Here is a 13,146-nt window from a genome sequence, read left to right on the forward strand (position 1 = left end):
AGGTAGATGAATGAGTTTACTTCTCGTGTCCAAAAAAAAAAAAAAAAGTACTTCTGTTTTTTATCTGCCTTGCAAGAGTTCTTTTCTGAAGCCTTTAATACATGTAATGTTCAGAAAATACAAGGTCATAGTACAGTTTATTTGTCATTTATGAAGATTTTTGTAGTGTATTGGCCTAACAGAAAAAGTTTACCTCGTGTAGTTCTGTTGCTGTCTAAGTCCTCACAGCATTAACTCTGTTGACATGTATGTATGCAAAACAACATCGGTGCTTGATGACACCACGTGTGTGCAAAAACTCCTGCAGGTCTGTATTTAAAATTGTCCTTGATGCAGGAATAGTAGATGCAGCAGGTGAAGATATTAAGCTCTAGTGATTTAATATTAACTAGATACAAAACTGCAGAGTTTAAACTATTAGTCTGATAGCTATCTGATGCATGAATAAAAATTAGGCATATTTATTCTTACCCTTAAAAGCCTGATTCAGCAGGGAATTACTTTAAGTACTTCAGTAATCCCATTTACTTCAGTGGGACTGCACATGAGCTTTAAATTAAACATCTGTAAGATATCTGTGCTCAAATAAAGCAAAGCTCTGAAGAATGTTATAAAGTGCTTTGCATAAGAGAGGCAGGATGCTTAACTGATGAGCTGCGTGAGCTACACACACTGCACTGGGTGCGTTCACACAGGACCGTCGTGTGGGAGGCAGGAATATGTAAAGGTAGTACCAAAGTTGCAGTGTAGGAATTTCAAAGGCAAGTAGGTCTTTTCCTGGTTCCATATGAACAGCCACAACATTTATGTCTATTTTTTTTAAATGTCTGGAGTTGAAATTAACATTTATAAATATAGTTCTGCATGACTTTAACAGAGATTATGTTGTTTTACTTGTAGGACTGGAACATACCACTTTTTCTTACTAAACTGTAAATTCAAATAAGTTACTGTGAATACTGCCATGGTAATTCTACAGTGTTTTTTTTTTTCTTTTTTCCAAAAAAAAAAGTGAGGAATTACTGTACTGCTTGAGAAAGGGTGTGTTACAAAACCACTCTCCTAGCTGCATCACTGTCAGTTCTACCTTGTGAGGTGGGACCTAGCCAGTAAGACAGTATATTTAATTCCTTAGATACTGTGCTTACTCAGTGAATACAAAGTTATTATTTTATTTGCAAAAGTGCTGATAAAGCTTCTAAAAACAAAAATACCAATCCTTTTCTAACTTGAAAACAAGATGAGTATGTTCTGTACCCAGACTTCTATTTTTGGCATTGTTCTAAACAACTGAAGTAGATTTGAAATAAAAATGAGTTGTTTTATAAAAAATAATATGCAGTATTTATGTTGATCATCTTTGTTTCTGAAGTAACTTTAACAGTGATAGAACTCCATAAAATAAAAAAAAAGTGTATTGCAAGGATTTTTTAAATGTATGAAGATATTAGGTCATCTTATAAATATGGTATGCACGTGTTATGATTATCAGTACTTAGGAATGTATGGAAAAATTGTGAAATATTGCTTCTGTGTCTTATCAACATTTTTTTTTTTCTTATGTCTACAGAATAAAAATGAGAGTGCGTTGTTGTACCTTTATCCACACTTTAAAAAAAATACACAAACCTTCATATATACGTGTGTGTGTATATGCCTGATTTGATAAAAAGTGTAACATCATAATGATTACCCTAAATTACCACCCTGAAAATGAGGTAGGTGGAAAAGATCTGCAAAATCAGTTTTGTCACTAGCCAAGTTTTTTTCTAAATGGTAATCTGAATCCTGCAACTGCTGCAGTTCAAGTCTATTGCTTCCTCGGGGAAGATAGAAACAGTTTATTGCTTTGCTTTTTGCAGTAAATGCATGAGTGTTTGAAGACTGCTTATCATGTCTTGCTTTTGCCATTTTCTTTAGACTAGGCAGTCTGTATCTTTTCTTTTTTTTTTTTGGTTGGTTGGTTGTTTTTTTTTCCTCGTATACCTCCGACTGTCATTGTTGCTTTTCTTTGGACTTTCTCCAATTATAGTATATATTTTTAAAGTCTGATTTTGAAAACAGAATGCATTATTTTAGCTAACATTGTCTTGTACTAAGTAGCATAATTCTGTGTGACTCTCAAATGACCCTATTTCTTTACACTGATGCTAGGATTAATCATCAGTGTGGCGATTCCTTCCTCCCCCAGGAGATGATGGTGTGCAGACTTGTTTTCAGTTTGTGATTTTCTGTTGTCCTAATCCTTTCCCACAGAATATTGTTTAATCTGTTGCTTCCCATTTTGTATTAGTGAAGTTGTTTCACTCAGTACATATTCATTTGCACACTTTTTTTCCTTTGGATTACTTCTCCAGGTTAAGTTCATTTTGAATGCTGATCCCATATTGCAGTCCTTCCCTGGTTTCTAGCAGTTGGCACGTTTGCACATGCAGTAAGTGAGCTCTTCCAAGATCAAAGTACTGAATGTTAAAGGATTTGGTACAGATTTAGCATTTGATACATCCCACAGGCCTAGGATTCAACAATTAGTAACTGCTACTTAGTGACTGCAAACAACTGATACTCTCCTGCCACAGTTTTACCCAGATCACCTTGAATGATCATCGGGAGCTTTGCTGAAGTTAATGCATAACACCTCTTTTAGCGAAGGCTGAAATGAAAACACATTTAGTGCTTTGGTTTATCTCAGTGTTGCATCTGAAAGCTTTCTGTCCCACAGATCAGTGGAACAGCTCTGTCCGTCAGCCTCCTCTTCCTCCTAGACTCTCCCTTACTTGTCATACCTCCTTCCATGAGTTGGCCTTTCTGATTTTGTCCCTACATACTTGCACTATTCTCTAATATTCTTCCTTTAGTAATTTGACCTAGTTTCTACTTGCGTATACTTCCTTCTAGTGTTTCAGGATCATTGAAGAGCTCTCGATTTAGTCAAGTTTGTCTCATGATACTCATCTTATTTTCCCTTCACATTGGGATAAACTGTGTGTGTTTATGCCCTTCACATTATTTCTTTATGAAAACAGATTGCCTTTTTTGGAGTTCATAATAAAAATAAAATCCAGAACAGAGCAGATCTAAGTTTGTGATTTTAACACGACAGTCTTGGCTGACACTGGCTTGATATATTTTCATGCCCCCGAGCCCTCCAGCTTGTGTATGCCAGCATAACTGTTTCTTCAGTGAGCTGTGATGTGGATCAGGGAACCAATCCAGCTTAAAAATAATCCAGCAAAAAGATTTATTTTTATTTTGTTCTTAAAGCTGAATCATTTTATTATACTGTTTGCAGAGCATCTATACAAACAGTTGCCCTAATGCAATTGAAAGCATACAGAAGAGCTAGCAGTTTTACTGTTTACCTCTTGTTTTTAATTCTATTCTCTTTTTCCTAGGAATTACAAATATTATTTGTTCTATGATTGTTCACCCAATTTGCCTGCTAGTGCTGCCTTCCCAGTCGGTTTACCCCAATGTTTAAAAGGAAGAGAGATGCCAGATTTAATGCATTCATTCATCTGGTGGGTAAAAAAGCTTTCCCCAAAACATTTTACTGTAATTGAGCTGCAGCACCTTTCCAGTGAGTCCTCAGTTCTTGAAGTCCCCTATGTTCACCCTGTTCTGTGCTTTGAAGAATTAGCAGCAGCACCCAAAGCTTTTGAGTCCTACAGCATTGTGTCCTACAGATTTTCTGGGTGCCTGAGGAGGTCCAAGGCTTGACTGAAGCTTTCCCTGTTGTTTGGAGCATTTGTATTAGCTCTCATGTCAGATAAGAACTGGGATTGTTTCATATTTTCTTAGGGATATGGAAAGCATCCCTCTACCTGGACATGCGTTTTGTTTTGTTTTAAATTGTAGGAATGTCTCAATTCCCCTGATAATTTCACATAAATTGAACATAAAATGAGTCAGATCATTTTCATACATGTTGCTCTAGTACTGTGGGAAAAAAGAAGTTGGGCAGCCTTGCTCAGTACTCACCCTGCTGTCATTCTCCTGAATACCTCTATTGAGAGCCTCTTCGGTCTTCACAAAGATCCAGGCCATTTGCCATGTTTTTAGGCCACCTATTCATTCCATCTTAAAATCCCCCTTCATCAATCAGCACTTTCATAACTAGTGATTACAGACCTTCACTGAGGTTTTGGTTCAAAAAAAATAAATAAATAAAAAATCAAATCTTCATTAGGTAGACAGTCCCTGCTCTGTAGTTTCTGTCCATGCAATGTGACTCCGTGGTTGAGGGAACCTACAATTTCCTCATCGTGTGTGCAGAGGTAAGTGCATCTCAAGAAAGCTTCTGTCCCCAGTTGTGCAGGGATTGCAGTTCTCTGTCTGCTCCTTGGACTTTGTATGCCTTGGTTCTATCTGGTAACCCAGTTAGTGACCGGTCAGATGAGGCTGTGTGTCTGCATTCATTCCCAGTTCTGTCTTAACATGGGTTGTGTCCTTGAATTTCTTTTTCTAATTTTTTTTAATTATTATTATTATTATAAAAATTAAAATGTGTTTTTCTGTCTTTCTTTTGTTAACAGTAAGATTTTAATGTTAAAATAGCAATTAGATATGATATAATACATTATCTCTCTAATTTTACAATGTAAAGTTAGCTTTAAAACACTGTTAAAATGAACATTTATGGCCCTGGCCATGCAGCCTAGTTTATGCCAGGCTGGAGCAGAAGAAATCAACTGTTACATTTGACCAATGAACATGTGTTTGTGCTTCTTATGCATTTGATAGCTGATTAATTCTATGTAAAATTGTGTTCCTTTTCTTTTGAGTGAATCCAACTGTGAAATGGATTGAAAATCATTGCCATTCTGAAGAAAAGTTACAGGTAAAACTTTTTTCTTGAGAAGATATTGGAGAACTAAATGTAAATGCTGCCAGCAAGGCAAAAGCTCTTTGATTGATCTATATAATAAGGATATTTTATGCACTATGTAGTCCCTTTTGAGCTATGTTTCTGTTAACAAAGTTCTCAATAAAAGAATCTTTCTTGAGCATTCCTAGGGTTCCGCATGGCCGAGCAGCCACACTGCAAGGACTTTTAATAGAAAGCCACTCCCTCAATCTGCTCAAATTTTGGTGAGGATAATATAGCTTAATCTAGCTGATTTTTGATAAAACAGTGAAAGAGAAACAGATGTGGGTTATGCCTGAGTTTATAAATGTACTTTACTTATATGTTTCTTTTGCTTATCCAGGAACGTTCATCCTGGGGAAAAAATGTTTTCATCACAGCTAACATGCAAGTTAGACACTTAAACATGATTTGAAGTTTAATTTTACATGCAAAAAATATTACAGTGGCTACTGTATCATAATCAGCCTAATCAGCCTCTTCTTTTGGTGAAGTCCCATGAATTCATATTTGCAGCTCTGCTTACAAATAGGTTACGTATATCTGCTTCTTGCAAGCATTAATTGGACATTGGGCAAATTGCTGTTTGCATTACTCTTTCTCTAAAGATGCACTGCATGATTGGGAGGGTTTTGAACCTTAATTTTGTATTACATTAACTTTTTTTTTTTGTCTAAAACATGTTTCCTAATGTTCTGTATCAAAGCATCAACCTTTAATAACTACAGTAGTCACAAGAAAGAAAATCCTTTTATGTTAAAGTTTATGATCTTGCTGCAGAGGATTTCCTTTATGAAACAGAAATGATTATTTGAAATTTTGTAACCCAACAATGACGTGTATTCAGCATGTAATGGGGAAATTTAATCTTAAGTTTCATACAGAATAGAAAAATGTCCTTTCTCTGATGATGTTTGCTCTGATCATGGAATGCATATTTTCCTATTAATAGAGTATGTTTCAGAGGTAATTATATGATGTTCTATTATGTTTTGAAGTAGTCTGAATGCATAATAAATATGTATTTGATTTACAGAATAATCAGCTGTATTAAGTTAGGCATGTATTTATAATTAAATCTTTCACTTGTAGGTGTGCGTATGACCAGATTTATTATAGAGTCCATGGTAGAGACCGCCTTAATTCATGTTGTAGTTTATTCTCAAATTTGTCTGTGTCCATTAAGCTGGGTGAAATTTAGATAAAACAAATGATCAACTGAGAGGCCCGTCTATCAGTTATTTCAGTTGACTTGAGCAGTAAAATTAATTTTGAAATTCACTTGCTTCCCATGATATCATTGCAAATTTATTTATTTTTTAATTTACCCATGTTTAACCATGTTGTTTTGCTTATATGAGGGTCTGCCATGAAAACGAAAAATGTAACAGAGCTGGAGGACCGGGGTTCTGAAGTAAGGCATTCCAAAGTTAGAAGCAGAGGGGCTGTGGTGTTTTTTTTTTTTTTTTTCTTTCATATATAGAGGAACATGGTTTTGTTTTCGTGTAAGATTGACACTGCAGTTTTTTGACTAACTAATGAAACTTTTAATGAGAGCTGATTTTTTTTTAACAGCTGGTTGGTTAGCATATTTGGAGAATTGAGGCCAGTGAAATATTTTGAAAATTTTAGCTATTTTTGAAAATACTTGGCATCAGGTACTTCCTACAGAAAATTTCAGTCTCCAGAAAGTGAATGAATTAAGCACTATGTAAATCTGTGATTTTTACAGTTTCAATTCTGAAAATGTGTTTGGATAGACCTAAGAGAAGAAAAATATTGTTATCCTTTCTGGCATGTTTCTGGATTTTATTTTTATTTTTATTTTGTTTAAATATATTAACATTGACAAAATGATAACATTTCAAGTGTGAAAAGTATGTGTATCATTTTGATTTGAAGTTCTGTATGTCCTTTCTTTTTCTTTTTTTTTTTTTACCTATTACAAAATGTAGTGTAGATTTTATGCTAGGCTGGGTTTAATCAATCATGGGAAGTGTCTTGCTCTTTCTACTGGTTACAAACGGGCTTTGTGTATGTAAAACCTGCATGTCTCAGGTTGGAAGAGGTGATCCTACATGCATGACTGCTTCCAGGAATGTGGGTTTTTTTTTTTTGCTGTTTTCATGGTTTTGGGGAGATATTGTCCACATTTTGAGGCACTGTGCACAGCTTGAGCTATTGTGTTGTGCCTCTGCAGCAGACCTTGGTAAAATAGTTGAGTGGGTCTTGGTGACAGTTGACTAGCTTTACGTCATATGACAATAATTTGTAGTTCCCACCAAGTTCTAATTTGTGGCAACACATAGCTTCTGCCTTTACACTAATCTGAATTATTTTATATAATACCACTTTTCTTTATCTTATATCAACTAGGATTTTTTTCTTTTTTTAATTTTAACCTAAGTGTCTAACCTACTTAGAGCACAAAATATTTAACAATATTATTGAAATATGCATATGTGTGTGTATAATGAAGCTATTAAAATATAAGTCTTCAATATGCAAGTAAGTTTGCTACCAGTAAATTTTGTTTTATTTCATCCTGTCATGTTTGGAGTGAGTGTTGAAAGATGAACGGGTGAGCATTGCTCAGTCAGAGGGGAGAAGAACGTCATAGGGCCCCCAGAATAGCATCAGCAATAAATATGGTCATGTTGTTCTTCCCCTGAGATAGACCCAGATCACATTTGTAGCACCCAACAGGTCTGCTGGTTACCAGACATTCAGGGCCTTTGATGAAACATTTACAAATGCAGCTGCAGTTAGGAGGGATCTTCTTCCGCACTGAAGAAGTTGACATCAAGAAAACAGGAGCAAACAGGATCTCAAGCCAGAGAGTTCAAACAAAACACAATTTAGGGGGAATGCAAATTTAATCACAGTATAAAACACTGCTCCAAGATATGAGCCTGTTCTTGTTGGACTCCCTTTTCACGTTAACTTGGTTATGTTTTTGAGTGACTTGGAACCACTGAAGCATGAAGCTTTTGTAAAGGAGGAAAGGTGGACTGAAAAATAGCTCTTTGTTTAACTGTCTTAGGTCGTACACAATGTCAAAATTGGAATTAATATGTACTCTAACTTGAAGTCAGAGGCTGAGATTAAAAAGACTTTTTTTTCCCCCCTCCTACTTGTTCTACTTATTTCTCATTTTGTGCAATATGTTAAAATAAATTGTGATAACTTTCAAGGTCTATGATAGTGGCCTAACATATTAGAGGGAAAATTTTAATTATTCAAATCTAAGAGAAAAACCTGTTCATTTCTTCATCTTCAAAATATAGATTATCCCCTCTGGCCCAAAAGGATGTTCTTTCTTTTCCCTAAGCTCTGTTCGTATTGACTATGGACTGACTATGAACATACCTGTTAATATAGACTATGACTATGAACATATCTATTAATACAACTTCTATTTTTTAAAATGTATATTTGTATTTTACTACGAGGACTTTACAATTGAAATGACAGGAATTAAATTGAGGTATGGTGCCTTCTCCCCTCCCCAGACTTATGCATCTCTGTAAAATTTGAAAAGCTAGTTTCGGCTTCTCAGTTCGGGCTTTGCCTGGCCACCCTGTATATTAGTTGGGGTGTTAGTGGAAAGGGTTTGTTATTTCAGACACATACCATCACCTGCTGCACTCACTTCTCTGCACTTGCACAGGGCACGGAGACAACTTCATGCTTTTATTTGTATCAGTTACACACACAGGATTTAAATTCATCCCTTTCTCTATATAGCTTTTATTTTATTTTTTTGGTCAGATAACTCCATGAATGCAAGTGCATTTTCATACGTGTTCCATCAGCTGGCAATAATACATTATATCTATTTTTGTTATGAAAATCTCATTGAGATAAATATGATGAAGGAAGTGTGTTTTCAGAGCAGTAGCTCTGGTATTTGTTCTCTATTTGTGAGTGACGTTATGCAGTTAAGAAAGAATCATGCCAGCATGTTTCAGCTAGTGCCAAAAGAACATAGACAGCTATTCAGTGCCCAGATCTATTGCTGCCCAAAACTGTATCTTGTCCTATTTATACTTTCACAAATGAGGGTCTTGCTTACAAGAGGAGGTAGGTAGGTGAATATCGTGTGTGCGCTGTTTGGTAATGAATTTGTCTAGCCACATTTTATATTCTGCCGCTCGTTTATTTCAAGCATTCAAAAATTGACATTTTAAGTGGCATAGATAGTTTGTAACAACCAAATCAAAGAATCCCAGTTTCTTAAACGATTATTACTCACATTGGAGTTAACTTCACTGGAAATACCTGGGTGCCAAAAAATACCTTTGTCCACAAAGTATTAGAGTTGACCATTTCTTGCTATTCAGTACAGCTAAAACATACTTGATTACTAAACTCAGAGACGTTTTAGAAATAAGACTCATCTACAGACTAAAAATATATATAAAAAATAAATTAGAATGGAATATAGTCCTTTTTGGATCAGGACTCATGGGTTTATTAAATAGTCTCACCTAACAATTCAATTCTTCTGTGCATTTTCATCAACACTTGGCAAGGGGCTGAAAACCTCAAAGAACTATTATAAATCAAATACGGAGTAGCAGTTTTGTTATTATAAAGAAAAATCAGGAGAAGAAATCTAAATCCGTCCAAAGGCCTAAAAAAATAGGATTCTGCTGTCTGGCAGAGGAGAATGGAGGTTGTGTAACAGGAACTCTGAGTCTCCCTTTGTCAAGCGTAGAAATGAGAGCTGGTGCTACTGTAAGTCATGCGTGCACAGGGCCCTCCACTGGGAAATATCAGGAATAAAAATTCCAGTTGGCTGATACGGATGTAGTGAGAAATGGAACATGATGAAAATTTCTTCAGCTTTTCAAAATACAGTAAATACAGTAGGTTTATAATATCATAATTGACTATTGCAATTTCCTTTTTGTCTGTCATAATATAATTGTTAAAAGATGCTAAAACACTGGTGCATAATTTACGTGCTTTAGTTTAAAAAAATAAAAATGTTGCTCTGAAAGGGAAAACACTCTATCCGTGCTTATGGCCTCTACCCCTACATGAGAAATCCTGAGCAGGATCGCCCTGCCTGCCCTGATGCTGGGACATGGAATCCCTGGGTGACGCGGGGCAGATCTGGCGTTGCGTAGTACGGCCCCTGTTCTTGTTCCTGTTCTGGTGTTCCTCTCCAGAACAGAGGGTGACCTAAGCTTTTAAAAGCACTTTTTAATATTTCCATCTAACATGGGGGTCTGACTATCTCCTGAAGTGAGATTTCAAAGATGCCAACAGAAATATTTTCCTCTTAGTATTTTTTTTTTTTTTTCAGTGCAGGCTTGTCTAAAGGTAATGAACATACAGCAAGAATTAAGGCTGAAAATAATAAGAATTTCCTTATTTAAAGAACTGTATTTTTTGTGTTGTCTTAATGATTAATATTGTCTTAAGTAATGGCACTTCCTCAGTGTCAGCTATCTTTTTACTTGACAACGGAAATGTACATGATAACTCTTTAAAGTATTTTAAAACTATTTTTGTGAACGGTTGGCTGAAAAAGATCAAATGTTTGGTTTAAGCTCTTTCTATAAGTTCGATTAAAAGCTTTGTGACTACATTTTTGATAAAAAGTGTAACTAATTTATTTTTTTTTTTATAAATTTTTGAAAATGCTAAAGCTTTGGGCTCGTTTCAGACCCTTCAGATTTCCTTAAGGTTTTATTTGGTTGGTTGTCATCCCAGCCAGGGGATCTTTACATTTTGCAGCATGATTGTAGTAGAATTTGAACAGGCCTAAGACCTGATATATGACCCACTGAAGTCATTACAAATCACCCCACTAACTTTAGCGGACCTTGTTTCAGCAACTAAATAATCTATTTTACTAGCTCAGAGTTGAATGTTCTGTTCTCAGCCACAGGTGTTAGCTGTAAGATACTATTTTGCATTCATTATTTGTCTGTGTTAGTATGTGATTTTTTTTAATGGGCAGCCAAAACCCAGTGTGCTAGACAGTGCTGTGCCATCATGTAACATGATGGCAGTCTTTGCTCAACAAACTGTCATCACTGTTACATTAAAAAAGTGATTATAAATCAACACCCAGATGCTCCCCACAGAGAGTCGGAGCACAGGAGAACATTTTAATAGAATTTTTGCTCAGGCGAGTAGTGACATTTAAGTTGATGCGAGGGAAGTTGGGCATATGGAATTATTTGCAGAACTGTTCTGCTCCTCAGTTCCTGAGGAACTATCAAGTTCTTTAGCCAGCATATTACATGTATGCACAAAGACAACAATAACAAAGTACGTATAAACACTTTAGATCTTTCAAATTTGGCTGATAAGTTAGATTTTATAATTTGAAGATATTGTTTGTATAAAAGATATATACTGATAGATTGGTTAAAGTTGTAATGACAATACCAACACTTTAAGTTTTATTGCTAATAAATTGCTATTTTGTATCCCAAGTAAATATATTAAATGTATTTCTGTGCCTGATTAAAAAGCTTGATGTTTCACGAAAACTGATTCCAAGCATAAAAACTGTTGAAGTTCTTAAAGTGTTAGAACAATGACAATTTTTATTGTATCTCAAGAATTAGAAATGTCTGCAATCACTACTAATTATTTTGTAATAGGCTTTCTGTATAACTATTAACAATAATTTTATAAAGAAAAAAACATTGTTAAGCAGTATTTCTGAAGTGTCAATATTCGAAACTTCTTCATGGAACATTTATTTGGGGAAAAATTCAGCAGAATGTTGTGGTGGAACCCCAGAAGAAAACCTAGTATGATATGGTAAGTAACTTTGAAAGTGAGTAAATAAGTTCTATAGATAGCTGGATTTTGTTGGATGTGAAATGGTAACTCAGTAATTATATTTCTTAAGAATATGCATGAACTATCTAGGGTTACTTAGGTTGGCACCCCTCCATGGTTTTATACACAGTTACATTAGGGCACAGATATCTGAACTGTGGCCATCAGGATATAACTTTGCTCTGTGCTCTCGCTACTTCTAAATAGCTGCATATCTAATTTATCAGTCATATTAAAAGTCATATAAGTCATTCATCAGTCATATAAAAATATTACAGACATTTCTTGTGTCAATATTAAATCTCACCTGTGTATTTGAATTTAATGCTCTGCTCTTTTTAACTTATGGCATCGCCAGTAATGCACAGTCTGCAACTGGGATTTAGCCCAATAAATATTGATGACAGAAGGTTCAGAATAGAATCCATCTTATTTTCCCAGCCAGTATTAACTCCTGCACCACTTTCAGTTAGGCCAGTTCTGCAGCTGGGACTGAACCAATGATTCTGCTAATGATGCATATGCAGATTCCAGCTAATTTTCACCTATAATGGCTCTGGCTGCATAGAAAAAAAGAACAATATATACACATATATATGTATTTCTGTAAACAAATCAAACTTGGCTTTGAATGTGTACAAAGAACTGATCATTTTGTTTACTTGCATCAATCATTTCACCTATGGCCTAGTTGTTTCCTGACAATATCATGGGGTGTTAAAGTAAGGAAGAAAACCAGAATACTGATTTCCAGATCTTTGACCTAATTTATACATCTGCAACTTCAGTTGATTTTTGGTATTGCTTATCTATTAGTAGTACCTGTGTATGTTACTTTTTTTCCCCATGATGTAAAAATAGAGGTGTGTGTATATGTAAACATTTTTATATACATTTTTTGTATGTATACGGATATAAAATAAAGAAATGCAAAATGCTAAAAAGAAGGTCCAAGACAGGCCATGTAGAGAAACAGGGCAAGAATATCACTATGGGAAGAAAAGTGATTTAACACACAATGCCAACAGCCTGCTTTCAATGGCAAAGTGCTAAGATGCCAACAAGATTTGCAGTTTTATGTTTTTGTGCTTTGTTCTGCTTTTGTAATCATTGCATTTACACATTAAAAAGGACACTAACAGAAAGTAACTTTACTTTTAATTCTGTATAGTTTTGGAGAAGTCTATATAAATGTATCTGGATTAAAGTTTTTCAAGATGCTTTGAGCTTTTTCATAATCTGGCACTTCTGCTCACTTTTATTCATGCATTAGAAGGTATAGGGGTCTAGGAGAACACATACGTGGATAGACAGCTGTTTATTCAGAATAAAAAGACATCAACCGCATTTCTTTCTAAGCATCTCTGGAGGGAGAATTTGCTTTGCCTCCTATTTTTAGAAAAGGGAGGCCTCTTGTGGTCAGTTCCGAAAACAGCTTCTTGCAAGCTCTGGGGAGGAGGGAGCCCACC

This window comes from Anser brachyrhynchus (genome assembly GCF_964034855.1).
Source record: "Anser brachyrhynchus genome assembly, chromosome: 2".
NCBI classification, from domain to species: domain Eukaryota; kingdom Metazoa; phylum Chordata; class Aves; order Anseriformes; family Anatidae; genus Anser; species Anser brachyrhynchus.